The following is a 15,802-nucleotide window of genomic DNA, read 5'->3' on the forward strand; positions in this document are numbered from 1 at the left end:
TCACAAATACAAACCCCCATACAAGACTCTCAAGTACAGACCTCACCAGTAAAGACCCAACAAGTACATAGAGACCCTAGAAGTACAGACCCTTAGATAGCATTTCCATTATGTCCCACGCTGCTCCTCTGTCTCTGGCTTCAGGACCTGCATGGATCTGGTCATGTGACCCTTTGAGTGCAGGTCCTTCTGCAGTAGCAGAATAGGTGGAAGCATCGCTCCCCTTCCTCATATGATGATATAGAGTAATCCTATATGTTTTATTTCACACTATACAGGTTACATGGCACTATATGGAGGTATTATTTGGGGTATTACTTGGATACTTTTATTTTGTAGTGTACAAATAGTATTGTCATATTTTTTACATATTATTAGTTATTCCTCCCCCCCCCCCCCATAGATTTGACATGACCTTTGTTGACCCCCTTTGGGAAACTCTAAAATCCAAATGCTGTGGGGTCTTCACTGCTCACCAAGCACAGCGCCGTACATTGTATAGTGGCCACGTGTGGTAGTGCAGTTTATCACCATTCACTTGATGAATTAAGCTGCAGACAGATGATGTGAAAGATAAATGTGGAGTCACTAGTCTGAGAACAGAAAGGAGCGGGACTTGGATTAGGGTTAGGGGTACGTAGGAGATTGAATTCTGAATAATGATCACTTCTTAGTCATGTGACATTGTGGCGGTAGCCCGGGGCCCAAGCCTTTTAGGGGGCCCATGAACACCCAAACCATTCACCAAATTTTATACTGAGAAGGACCTTCACCCATAAAATCCGTTTACATTTGTTCTTGCTCTCTATACACAAGTACACAAGAGCCAATTCAGGACCTTTGAAGGTCCTTAAAAGGTCCTAAAACTGCAGATGTAAAGCAGCAGAAGGGACAAACCCTCCATTCCCCAAGAAGCTGATTTTGGTACCACATGTAGGAAGTGACACCAGACTTGTAGGAGCCCTTATATTCATACAGCCCAGGAGCCATGGCAGTCCTAAAGTCTCAATGGCAGTCTCAATCTAGCACCAGGATGAAGGATTGTAAACCAAGTACACTTAATACTGGTGTGTGCCCCCTCTGTTAGGATCTGTTCATCTTTCAGCTCATTATGCCCTTATTTTAACTAAAAAAAATGGCTTTAAAAATTATGTAACTGAACCTGAGGAGCTCCAGGCTCCATTGACATCTATGAAGCCAGGAGCCCCTAAGGCTAATTTGCATATTTTTTTAATCCTTTAAAAAAAAAAACAAGGATTCAGAAGCTAAAAGAAGAACAGATTCTAACAGAGGGGGCACATACCTACATGTCAGTGTAATTGGTTTACAGTCCTTCATCTTGGTCGTAGATGTCCTTTAAAGTAAATCTACCACCAGGATGAAGGAAGTAAACCAAGTATACTGACATACTGGTGTGTGCCCCCTCTGGCAGGATCCACTATTCAATAAGGTTTTTATGCCCTTTAAAAAAAACTTTTAAAATTTATACAAATGAACCTTAGGGGCTCCAGGCTCCATTCACACCTATGGGGCTTGGAGCCCCTCAGGCTAATTTGCATAATTTTATAAACTTTTTTTTTTTAAAAACCAAAGCATAAGAAGCTTAAAGAAGAGCAAATGCTTCCAGAGGGGGCACACACCAGTATGTCAGTATGCTTGGTTTACAACCCTTCATCCTGATGGTAGATGTCCTTTAATCTACATCTACACATGATTTTTATTTTTATTTCCGAAAATACATTAAGCGGGTAGGTTTATTGTGTCACATTAAGCCCAGAATACAACCTTCCCCCCCCCCCTTTATAAGATTCTCCCGCTCCCTCTTGCCAGGCGCCTAGGACGCGCACTGCGGTCACGGATTCGCACACCTGTGTTTTGGGGCTGCGGTAACTTTTGCCCTTTCGCTCTTGAACGATCCCTGAGCTGAGATTTCTAATCCCTCCTGATGAACGGAAAGGAAAACACAGCTGCGGGGAGACGGGGGCTACGCTCCGATGGCGGATCTATCATTCCTTCATGCTGTTCCGACAAAATGGCTTAGACAGGGAGGAAGGGGGGGCAGAAAAAAAAAATTTGCAAAGTTCAAAGGTCGCCTATCATTGAAGATCCATTTCCCTATTTGTTGTGACATCTTGTGTGAGAGTAGCAGTTTTTAGTGGCGGTCTGGGAGCAGGAGGTTGGGATACGTGGAGGTAGCGGTCAGTAATGCCGCTATAATACATCCCATGGTTTATTTATTGTTATTCTCCATTGTTTTCCAGCATGGGGTTTGTTACATTTGTAAGAGAATTTATACATATTCCAGGGGAGAGACCTGCAGCTGGGAGACAGCGTGGAACGCGCAAAAATAGCGGAAAACAAACAAAAAAATATAATAAACTATTCATCAATCCGCACACGACGGATCCTACGGCGGACGCTGGGGACATGAATAATGCACCGAACAAGCGCAAAGCAGAGAAGAAGAGAAGAGAACAGTGAGGAGCGAGGGAGAAGACGCCGGAAACTCGCTCTCTGTATTTCCATGGGTTATTATTTTTGAATATTAGATATTAACACACCTACTATAGAGGACTGGAGGGCGTACAGGGCTGAGCTGTCACCACATGCGCTGCGGAGGACTCAGCATGTACATGATACTCCTGTAGTGTTACTCCTGGGGGGCGGCAACAAGTGTAATTCCTGGGGGGCGCAACCCACATGCCAACTACATTGTATATGTTATGGATTCTCTCCTGTTTGCTATGTATAACTCACTCACTATGTCTAGAACATAGGCTGTAATGTGGTACTTTGGACCCTATAAAGGGGAGAAGCACACAGTAACATCATAGTACAGAAATAGTACACACAGTGATGTCATAGTACAGGGATAATACACACAGTGATGTCACAGTACAGGGATAATATACACAGTGATGTCACAGTACAGGGATAATACACACAGTGATGTCATAGTACAGTTATAGTATACACAGTGATGTCACAGTACAGGATAATACACACAGTGATGTCACAGTACAGTTATAGTATACACAGTGATGTCACAGTACAGGGATAATACACACAGTGATGTCACAGTACAGGGATAATACACACAGTGATGTCACAGTACAGGATAATACACACAGTGATGTCACAGTACAGGGATAATACACAGTGATGTCACAGTACAGGATAATACACAGTGATGTCACAGTACAGAGATGATACACACAGTGATGTCACAGTACAGGGATAATACACACAGTGATGTCACAGTACAGGGATAATACACACAGTGATGTCACAGTACAGGATAATACACACAGCGATGTCACAGTACAGGGATAATACACAGTGATGTCACAGTACGCAGATAATACACACAGTGATGTCACAGTACAGGGATAATACACACAGTGATGTCACAGTACAGAGATAATACACACAGTGATGTCACAGTACAGGGATAATACACACAGTGATGTCACAGTACAGGGATAATACACACAGTGATGTCACAGTACAGGATAATACACACAGTGATGTCACAGTACAGTTATAGTATACACAGTGATGTCACAGTACAATTATAGTACACACAGTGATGTCACAGTACAGTTATAGTATACACAGTGATGTCACAGTACAGTTATAGTACACACAGTGATGTCACAGTTGCAAAACTTAGAAGAAGCTACATTCAAAACATTTCTTAGTGAAAACTGTATCCATTAACTGTTGGCGCCCAAAGCAGCTTCACAACCTGATTTCCTATTAGTTATGCCATGGGGTCAGAGTCATAATTTTAAGCTACTTAGTACCATAGAAAATGAGGTTAGAAGAAGACATAACTCTATCAAGTCCAACCTCATAAATTATACCTTGTTGATCCAGAAGAAGGTAGAATCCCTGAAAGGTTGATGCCATTGGCCCAGAGCAGCAAAAAAATTCCTTTTATGTACTAACCTTTTATGCGGCTCCGTATCAAATGCCTTTGAAAAATCCAGATATACAACATCCACAACCTACCCCAGGCCCAGTCTAGAACTCAATCAGATTAATCTGACAAGACTGGTCCCTCATAAACCCGATGCTGACGCTGGGTTATAAGGTTACATAAAGTGAGATACTACAGGATAGCATCTCTAACAAACCCCTCAAATACTTTCTCCACAACTGATGTTAGACTCACAGGTCTGTAGCTTCCAGCATAGCTTTTTGATCCTTTTTTAAATATTGGCACCACATCTGCTATGCTGATGTTGATGTTGGCTAATGTCCTCCTAAATACCTTCAAATACGTTTTGAATCAACTTTCTTCTCAAAACCAGGTTCACATATGTAGTTTTGTGAGCCAGAGACATAGAGGGATGACTGATACACATTGGCTTAAAACTAAATGGGCGGTTCCAGGACACAGGAGAAGACTTCTATGGAGAAGATGGACACAGATTTTCTGATTCTCCAATCCAAGCCATTCCCTCTGTTCAAAGGAGAATCATTGAACAGAGGGAATGGATTGGATCGGAGACCTCCTGATTTCAAACTTTAATGTTCTGGATGTTCTTTAGATTTTGCTTCATAACATCATGACTGCCCCTTCAATGTTAATACATGGATTGGATAGTGAATCTCCTTCTCCGCTGCACCCCGACTCCTGCCCTCACTTACCTTTCCGCGCTCCTGCTTCCGGGCTGGTTGATTGCCATGCGCGTTCCCGCTACCGAGGGTGTGCGTGCACTTGCTCTCTAAGATTTGAATGGCCAGTGCACCTCTGATTGGCGCTGGCACTTCCGGGTTTCCTATTTAAGCTGGTGCTCCCAACATTCCCTACCGGATCTTTGAGCTCACAGCCTTAGAGAAAGCTTCCCTTGCGATTGTTCTTGTTCTTGTTCCTGTTCTGCTTTGATCTCCAGTTGTGACCCCAGACCTCACCTCTGATTTCGCTTCATTGCCACCAGCCCTGACTATCTGCCTGTTCCTGACTCCGAGCCCGCATTCCAAATCTGTACCTCGACCTTGGCTGCCACTGTGGGCTAGTCGCACCTGTGGAATGACCTGGTGGCTCCATGCCGCAGCAAGACCATCCTGCTATGCGGCGGGCTCTGGTAAAGAGCAGGTGCCACTTAGATTCCGGTCCCAGGTGTCGGCTTGTACCACCTCCCGTGGCGGTAAAGGGGTTCACTGACCCCGAGCCCTGACAATTATTATATAAAGGGTGGATAAACTCTTATGTTGCTCGGAATAAGAAGCAAATGTCCGGAAACAATTGAGACTTATATAATAAGATGAACTTTCCAGTTTGGAGAGCTGCATATTTGGCCGGCACAGAAGAGCCTAGCCTTTTTGTGAACTGCCCTGTACAATAATAAAATCCTGTCCTTCCCCCCCCAGCTGTCAGACATAGAGGCAATGACAAATCTCCCATGGCTCTCCATATTTTAACATGCGGAAGAAGAACACAATCTTGACTCCGAGCCGGCAAGTTCCTTCCTCGTGGTGCCAGACAAGAAACATTAACTAAAAGAAAGAAAAAAAAAAGCACAAAAAACATGAAATGTGTTACAAGGGTTACATCTAACGATGGATAGAACAGCAAATATCTGCAGCCATTGCCTTCATAATGGAAGGCTGGGGGGTGTCAAGGCTGGGTCAAGACCTGGGAAGAATGGAGAGGTCTTAAAATTTACAACTTGAAGTGCCACCCACTGCAGCCGATGGGTAATGGTCACACAATGAAACAGGAACAAAAGATGCACTATTGAAGACTTGCGACTAGTTTTATGAGAAAAAAAACCCTACAAAAATAATTATTGCGTAATGAAAAATGTACAACTGTACCTAGATCTGGATCACGTGGTGATGTGATAATTTAGTCTGAACCTAAAGGCTTCAACTAGAGCAAATGCAGTTCCCCAATCCCCATAGACGGGGATTCTATACAGTAAGAGCAGTGACACTATGGAACTCTTCCCCACTGGATGTTATAATAGTTGATACAAGCTCAGGAGGGGCCTGGATGCCCTTTTTGTAAGCCAAAATTTCACATAATGCGAACTAGATTCTTGGGATAGGACACTGATCCAGGGATTTATTTTGACTTCCATATTTGGAGTTGGGAAGGAATTTTTCTTCCCAATATAATACATTTGGCATCAGTCTTAGTTACTCTACAGAGTTAAGTAGCATCTGCAAATACTGCAACTCTACTGTGTAAACCCTCTGTGAGGTCATTAATTAAATAATTAAAAAGAAGCGGGCCCAATACTGACCGCTGTCGCCCCCCACTTGTAACTTTAACCCAATCTGAGAATGTGCCATTAATTACGACCTTTTGTTTTGCGGAAGCCATTTACGTCCCCAAATACACAGATTTACCCCTAAACCCGGCAGTCTGATTTTATATACCAACCTTTAATGCAGCACTGTGTCAAAAGTTTGGAAAAGTCCAGATATACAACAGCCACAGCCTCCCCCAGGTCTAGTCTAGTCTCCCTATAATAGCCAATCAGATTAATCTGATGCTGACGCTGGGTTATAAAGTTATGTAGAGTGAGATACTCCAGGATAGCAGCTCAACAAACCTCTCAAATATTTTCCCCACAACTGATGTTAGACTCACAGGTCTGTAGTTTCCGGGATCACTTTTTGACCCTTTTTTAAAAAAAAATATTGGCACCACATCTGCTAAGCACCAGTCCTGTGTGCCCCCTATGGCGGGATCTGCTCTTCTTTAAGCTTCTTATTCCCTGTTTTTAAAAAGGGCTTTTAAAATTATGCAAATGAACCCGAGGGACTCCAAGCTCCATAGCTGTTAATGGAGCCTAGAGCCTCTCAGGCTCATTTGCATAGCTCCTAAAGTCTTTTTTTCTTATAAACCTGGGCATAAAAATCTAAAAGAAGAGCAGATCCTGCCAAATGGGGCACACACCAGTATGTCAGTATGCTTCGTTTACAATCCTTCATCCTGGTGGTAGATTTCCTTTAAGAATCTTCAAATATTAGTAATACTAGTCAGACAATCACAGAACTAGATTCTTGGGATAGGACACTATAATACAATTGGCATCAGTGTTACTTGGGTTTCGCCTTCTTCTGGATCAACACTTTAAGATTATAAGTTATATACCTGCATCTTTCTCAATTATGATACTCTGATCATTTGGGCAGATCCTCCTACTTCCAAAAAAGTTTTTACACTTGGACACTTAACAGTAGATGTTCCTCTCCCCCTCCCCGTCTCTGCAGCCCACACACTCAGCCCAGGGCCTATTATCAAAACAAGTCCCTTGCGTTACAAAATAGCAGCCAAAAATTTTTGGTTTCCAGCTGCTTCCCTGCCTTTGCCAAAATTCCCTGCCACTCGAATCCTTAACATCTTCTACACTGTGCTTCACTTCTGTGCCTACCTGCCAACTTGTAACAACAGCTCTAAAATTGTCGAAATGTATGGACACTTGCCAATGAAGAGGTCTTGGGAAACCGAGCCGAAACAAGGGTGGCATTTGACGATCTAAAAATAGTCTGATAATGAGAATTGTTTCATTTGGAAATGACAATAAAGTATTTGTTATGCAGATAGACATCGTGTCAAATCGGGAAGTACACAGTATGGAGGCAGCCATGTTTTTCAGCCAGACACCTGTTCCTATCTTCATATAGTTTCCCATGTACATACATAGATTAAAGGGAACTTGTCATGTTAACATGGCAGTACCTTGTATGCCTGTCAATGCATAGGACTGCCCACTGGACTCTTAAGAATGGAAAGATCTTCATAAATTATGTTATAGAACTATATGTACGATGCAATGGGCTCTCTATAAGTCCTCAAGAGCTGAAAAACTACCCAACTAACTTGCAGGAAACATATCAATTTCCACAAATCTAACTGAAACCCGATTCTGCTGACTAGTCAATCCGATTACACCATAGAGTAGCTGCCAAATTTGTCTAAACAGACACTCAATAGGTTCTTCCAATGATATGACCATAAGAGTCAAAGATATAAGCTACTGCGGAAGCTAGGTTGAACGTGCATAGATGTAGGGTGGGCAAATCCAGTGTCGGCTTGGCCCATTAGAGCATCCTATGGTTTTAACTTACTACTGGACCCCAGATGACCTTGATTGTCCAACAATGGTGGAATATGAAGGAATAGCTATTAGGGCTTGAACTAACAAGCGACTAAGGTGTATAATCTGCTAACTATGGGGTCCCGAAGAAGGATACTTGGGTCAGAAGAATGGTTTGCAGATAAGGTTTGTGTCTTAAGTTTTTGGCCATCTTAAAAAGGTTTTCTGAAGCCTGGGGAAAATGGAAAAAAAACATAAGGTATGGTTGGTTACCCTGATCCAGCCCACCATGGAAAAGTATTAGAGGGGAAATGGCTCGGGTCTTGTGACCACTATGGTCCACCAGTGGCCTCAGCAGTCAGAGGAATGGAAATTGTAACACTCGGCAGTATTCCTGCTCTTATGACTCCTAGGAATTGTGTTTAAGAAGAGGCACTAGTCTACCTGGGATAACATATATAGAGGTACTGGTAGTGTAGATTTGTACCAGGTTGGCCATGAAGAGCGGAAGAAGTGTGAAGAAATCAGGCAATACCTTTTTGAGGCTAACTGAGTATATTTGATGGTGAGCTTTCGAGAACACAAGTTCTTTTCATCAGACATAATATTATGCATTAAACAAAAATTCACAGCATTTTATACACACCTGGCAATATATAGAGATACATCAATTGCCGATAGAGCTGTTTTTATATCTGGTATGGACAGCTACTTTAAGGATCGTGGTCTTCAAGAACCAAAATGCTTGGGGTCCCGGATCCTGTAAAACCTCATATAACCACAATGAAAACAGGGTCCATGGAGGTCCATGGGTGGCTAATAAAGGACACCTTATGGTAGGGTCCGCTTTATCACCCTATCTTTGTGGGACATCCCTCTAAATGGACCCATTCATCCTAAGTCCAGTATGTCTCATTCTCAAAAAGTACAAAATGAAATAAAACTTTGCAGAGTTCAATTCCGAGGAATAAAATATATATTTTTTTTGTGTTTATATTTAGAACCACTCCCCCATCTGGCGTCCTAACTTCCTGACACAAGATTAACGTGTTTACACAAGAGATGGATGGTTTATTGGTGTCCTTCCATGTAAGAGTTCTAATGAGTACTCGGCTGTAAATTTCACACAATCCAAAACTGTTTGTTTTGTTGGAACAGATTTAATGCTAATACATTTTAACCATTTGGGTGTTTTTTTTTGTTTTTTTTTGCTTCCAACAAGTCCATTACAGAAAAATACAAAAAAAACCTATCCCCTTAACCATTTAGAGTGTTGTGTCCTGCAGTTTTTATTGTTGATGCTCCCTACTGGCACGTCCACCCACATCACTGAAATCAGGTGAAGACCTCTCTAAAGATATCTGTTATTGTGAGGGCAGCCATCTTGCAGAATGAGATACTCGGTAGTCCAAGAAATGGTTAAAAAATATTTTTGTCGAAAAGTTTTCATGTTTGTCAATATCAGTGTTCTATACGGATGTCGTAATACAATTCCCATTCAATTAAACATCTTTTTTTTTTGGAAAAAATATATTTTGATAAATAGTTTTTTGACTTTATATTTTAAATGAAGTCCTTTGCCTATCATTGTTGTAATTGTATGCCAAATTGATGGTTTAGCTAATGGGGTACTATGGTACCAGTCTATCCAAAGACCCATTACCACATATGAAGACCCCAGATTTATAAATAGCACAGGGTGTGTTGAAAGGGGCCCATTGTAGATGTTGTTTGGGACCTAGAGCCCCAAAAAATACAGAATTATTGGGGTATCCAAAAAAATGCAATGAGGCAGCACTCCGGTAAGTATAAAGGTGATCTTTATTCACCCATGGCAAAGTAAGGTACAACGTTTCAGCTCATCCATAGTGCCGATATTTTGGATATCTGCTCTTACAAACCGGTGGATCGGGTTTGTTGGAGATGTGCACCCACCATTGGACTTGATCTATTATACTCACTGTGCTGCTCCGTTATCGGACTGTTTGGAAGTATTGGGGTAGATTTAACAAGGCTTATATGTCTGGACGCCAGATATGTCGGTGTCAGGAACCAAGAACCTCCTGATATATCTGACATAGTGGGAGAAGCAGTGATGTATAATAACCCCTCCACCCCCATTGAGTCTTACCTCAATAGGTTGGTTGGTAGTCTTGCCAAACAAATCAGTTTAGGGGTCCATATGTTTCCATAACATTGGGATGTAACTTAAAGCTGCAACACCCCAATGTAAAATTATTTATGGTACTTATTTCTTTATATCGGTAAAGATGCTCTACGGGCCCCCTAAGGCTCCTGGATCCCAACGAGACCTTGAGTTACCCATCTGTCTTATGCCACCAACCAATGTAACTCTACAACATTTTAAGGATACAGGCGGTTCCCTACTTAAGGACCTACGACTTACAGACGACCCCTATTTTAAGACAGATCCCTCTGCCCACTGTGACCTCTGGTGAAGCTCTCTGGATGTTACTATAGTCCCAGGCTACAATGATCAGCTGTAAGGTGTCTGTAATGAAGCTTTATTGATAATCCTTGGTCCCATTAAAGCCAAAAAATTTGAAACTCCAATTGTCACTGGGGCAAAAAATAATTTTTGTCTGGAACTACAATTATAAAATATACAGTTCTGATTTACATACAAATTCAACTTAAGAACAAACCTATCTTGTATGTAACCCGGGTACTGCCTGTATTTAAAATTTTACTATTTAAATCTCAAAAATACTTTCTGGCAAATGAATTTCTGTATATAAAATTTGTGACCCCACCCATTAGGCAAAAAGTTGTAAGTAGGAAGCGGTGGTAGACCTTCACCCCGGGTCGATGTTATTATAAATTCACGGCTGATCCAAACTTCTAAGAGTTCCCAGAGTGTTTATGTAATGATCTCAATTCTGTCACAACATACAAAGTAGTCGTCTTCTCTCTGATTAACTCAGATCTTATTTCATCCCCTGACATCAACATGTAAATCCCCTGCAAATCACAGGAATTATCACTCCATGTAAACCGGGGTAAGACAAGACGTAGAGGTTACCACTCAAAAATCACAATGGAAAATTGTATTATATGTACGTATGTCATGTAAACAATGCAACATGTTCAATCAGTAATATAATAAACTAATAAAATAACATAAAAAATCAATACTATAATAAACTGATAAAAAAACATAAAATCAATACTATAATAAACTAATAAAATAACATATAAAATCAATACTATAATAAACTAATAAAATAACATATAAAATCAATACTATAATAAACTAATAAAATAACATATAAAATCAATACTATAATAAACTAATAAAATAACATATAAAATCAATACTATAATAAACTAATAAAATAACATATAAAATCAATACTATAAAAAAAATACGACCAAAAAATGAAACAACCCCTAAATTTTACATAAACAACAAGCATTAAAATAATATAATTTTTAAGATAAATGTAATAATATAAAAACCTTATAAGTCCAAAAAATATAAAAGCAACTATTACATTTTGTATAAATAGTAGATATAAAGTTAAAATAAAGAAGTAGAACAATATCGAAAAATACAAAATTTCACATTAAACAGTAAAAAAAAAAATTTTTTGTCTGTTAGTAATTAAAAAGGAAATAGACATTTATGATTTATTGGACAAAAAAATAATTGCTAAATTGTTAACAATTAGAAGAATATGGTGTAAAACCGTAAAAAAAATTTAAGGAATAGCATATTAATTAGATTGATGGTGACCACAAAATTACTGACACATTTTTGTATAGTCCAAACACTCAGACCTCCAAAAGGGAGAAGAAAACAAAAATTGATTGGGCCAAATTGGTAAAGACTTAAAGACTTAAAATACACATTTTTTATATGACTTCTATGAAATACGGCCCTTTAACAACATCTCCCAGTATACGGTCTTCCTGGTCTTATCAAGATTTGGCTAATAAAAATTGTTGCAAATTTGTAAGAAATAAACCCCCACGAAAAAACATTCTGGATGTTTTGAAGTACAGATTTTTTTTTTTTATCAAGTGCGTCCCTTTAATTAAGACCTAGAAAAATGTAGGCGATGGTAATATTGTACTAACAGCAGGTCAAAACCAATCAAAACAGATAGTTAACGCGTTTCGGGCTCTCCCAAGTCTTTGGTCATAACATGGAAGCAGAAATGACATTCACATTATTAAAATGGAAAAATGACCAATCAAACGTCTTAAGAATGGTCACGTGATTTAAGGATCCATCTGGTTCTAACGGCAAATTGTAAGACACACCAGTATAGCTGAACTGACCAATCAGAGAAAAGGCAGAACTGAACAGGTGTTTCGTGCAATTCACCATTATGATGGATCTTTAAATCATGTGACCTTTTTTACAACATTTGATTGGTCATTTTTTCTCTTAAAAAATATGAATTTTTGTGACTCGGTGAAATCCAAAATGTGCGACCTATCTGATATGATTGGTTTTAACCTGCTGTTATTACAGGAAATTATAAGTTTTAGAAGAAGTATCGATGTCCCGGGAGTCTCTTCTACACTTTTCTATATGCCTCTCCAACATTTGGTTCTGGAGCACTAGGACTCGGTCCGGTTAGGAGAACTCCCTTAATATTGCAGAGCCGGTTTAGTCTTCTGCTGCTTTGAATTAAGACCTACGCATGCAAAAATATGGGTCCGGGCTTTGTTAAAGGGATTCCCCATGGATTGACTTTGATGGTACAGAATCGGCTTTTAATGTTTAATGTTGGGGGGCAACACTTCTACAGGGGCTGATTGACATAAAATAACAACGTCCAATCTGATTGGCTATACTATGTGTGGGTGTGCGCATGCGGGGAATTTATTACTGTTATTGTTATGATTGTTGTTATCTTGTTACTGTTACAGTCACTGTGGTACTGACCCCCCTTTCGTCCTCTGATATGTATACTTCCCACCTACCCCTTTCCATTTCCCCTCCCCCCTCCAATTCCTTTCTACCCTCCATATTCCATTTAAGTTTTGTATTATTACATTTAAGTATGAAGCATTGCTCTCCGAATACACCGGTAGTTCACCGAAATCAGCTTCTTGCTGTGTTGTGTAAAATTGTTAAAATTTAATAACAAACTTATTTTAAAAAAGCTGGGGTCCTGGGTTCAAGTCCCATCCATGTCAACATCTGCAAAGAGTTTTTATGTTCTCTCCGTGTTTGTGTGGGTTTCCTCCCGGTCCTCCGGTTTCCCCCCACACTCCAAAACATACTGGTAGGGTGATTAGATTGTGAGCCCCATTGGGGACAGAGACTGATTTGGAAAACTCTGTGCAGCGCTGCATAATCTGTGCGCTATATAAATAAAGGAATTATTATTATTGTTAAAAAAAAGAAATAAAATAAGGCATACCAGGAGATGTGTATATAAAGTATTAGGAGGATGGGGCAGAGCGATGTAGTAGTGTGCTACAAGTGATCTGGGACCTGTGAGCTTGGGGTCTAAATATATGTAAATGATATAACAAGTGTAGCATGTAATGTCAGTTATAAGCTCTTTATGTACTATATGTAAGGTAAAGATGAGCTTCCCTTACCTCGTCTTGGTAGGGGTCGCACCAACTCAAATCCTTGAAATGAAAGGATATCAGGGGGTTTCTTTTTGATTTGAGAGGACAAAGCAAGAATCCTACAACCATCAAGGATCTTTTTGAACATTATAATATGAAAAAAATAGGGGAAGTTTTAGTTGATGCTACAGATGGCTCCGGTAAAGGGGTCATTCCCGCATCTCTCTGCCCCTCCTTCCAAAGATTTCCCAATGTACATAGACAACAAAAAAGTTGTGAGTCTTTGACTATTGAAAATCAATCAAAAGTCTTGGTCGGGGAGATTGATAGTGTAACATCATAATATCTCCCTTTGTGAGAGGCTAATTACTTACATCATATGATGGAGTTTCCATTGTCATGTTCTTTTTCCCTCTGAATCATCAGAAATCAGGAGTTCCTGGACTAAGAAACACCTCATCCTTTCTGGTTGTCAGGGTTTGGGATCGGTGGGCCTTATGGACCACCGCGGGAGGTGGTACTAGCCGGCACCTGGGACCGGAATCTAAGTGGCACCTGGTCTTCACCAGAGCCCACCGCAAAGTGGGATGGTCTTGCTGCGGCGGGGTGCCACCAGGTCCTTCCACATGTGAGACTAGCCCCCGGTGGTACAGAGGTACAGAAACAGGAGACAGTCTCGTTGTCAAACACATGCGGGCAGTCATCAGAAATGCAAGGTCAAAGTCCAAGTCTGGGGTCAGCAACAGGAAATCATGTAGGAGCAGGAACGGACACGGGAATGGAAACGGGACACGGGAACAACAAAGGAAGCTTTCTCTTATCACCATTAAGCTCAAAGATCCGGTAGGGAATGATGGGAGCTGCTGGATTAAATAGAAACCCGGAAGTGGCCAGCGCCAATCATCGGTGCTCTGGCCCTTTAAATCTTCGAGTGCTTGATCGTGGAGAGGTAAGTGAGGTCGGGGACGCCGCCACGGAGAGGGACACGGGTGTGCCTGTGATCCGTGACATGGAGAAGTAAGTGAGGTCAGAGACGCTGCCACGGAGAGGGACATGGGTGTGTCTGCAATTCGTGACATGGAGAAGTAAGTGAGGTCAGAGACGCTGCCATGGAGAGGGACATGGGTGTGTCTGCAATTCGTGACATGGAGAAGTAAGTGAGGTCAGAGACGCTGCCACGGAGAGGGACACGGGTGTGTCTGCAATTCGTGACATGGAGAGGTAAGTGAGGTCGGGGACGCTGCCACAGAGAGGGACACGGGTGTATCTGCGATACGTGACATGGAGAGGTAAGTGAGGTCCAGGACGCCGCCACAGAGAGGGACACGGGTGTATCTGCGATACGTGACATGGATTGCAGGGACACCCGTGACACTGGTTGACCCCAAAGTAAATATTATAGCAGGTACTTGGGAGCAGTAAATAAAGATATTTCATGCTTCTGCTATTGACATCCATTCGGCTCTGATCCAATAGCGAATACAGTAAATCTTTATGTGGAGAATATCAGTATTCATGTTACTAATTAAAAAGAAAATAGACAGAAAAATAACTTTAACACAAATAATTGCTAAAAAATTGGAAGAATATGGTATAAAGACGTAGAAAAATGTAAATGTAAAATTAATTAACTAATTAATGGAGAGACATTTTTGAGTAGTTCAATCGCTGGGACCTCCCAGAGGGAGATGGAAACAAAAAGTCATCGGGCCACATTTGTAGAGACGTTAACCGTTTCCCATTAGCAAAAAGTACACATTTTTCATATGACTTGATTGACATACTGCCCTTTACAAACTTGTAGAATATGTTAATGGACTTATCAAGATCTGCCTGTAAAAAATGACATACACGCAGGAAAGAATGGTGCACGTTTGTAAGAAATGACCACGCATGGAAACATTTTAAAAATGAAGGCCAAAGATGTGATGAACAATTCTAAATGAGGACGTTTTTATTATCATGTGGTCAAAGTTTCACCATTTTAGACGAGAGAAAAACTTTATTAAAATCTAGAATGCCCCTTTAATCTATACATACAAAAATATTCACTGTGTAGGAAAGCCTGGACCAATTCTTATAGAAGTGCCCAATAGAGTTTGGTAAAGGGGTTGTCCATGGATTATTTTTGGACGTCCTATTTGTAGAAGAGGCTATCAACGTCTGGTTGTTTGGGGGACCCAAAC

General features: G+C 40.7%; 1 protein-coding gene across 1 annotated transcript in view; it reads right to left on the minus strand.

The window, feature by feature from the left end:
• LOC140069361 (nuclear receptor subfamily 2 group F member 5-like) overlaps window positions 1-211 on the minus strand; it is a 36,394-nt gene extending 36,183 nt beyond the window's left edge. The window contains exon 1 of the mRNA XM_072114981.1: window positions 91-211. The gene's annotated coding sequence lies outside the window, so the exon portion shown is untranslated. The remainder of the gene's footprint in view (window positions 1-90) is intronic.
• Window positions 212-15,802: the final 15,591 nt, after the last annotated feature.

This window comes from Engystomops pustulosus, chromosome 7 (assembly GCF_040894005.1).
Source record: "Engystomops pustulosus chromosome 7, aEngPut4.maternal, whole genome shotgun sequence".
In the NCBI taxonomy this organism is placed as follows: Eukaryota; Metazoa; Chordata; class Amphibia; order Anura; family Leptodactylidae; genus Engystomops; species Engystomops pustulosus.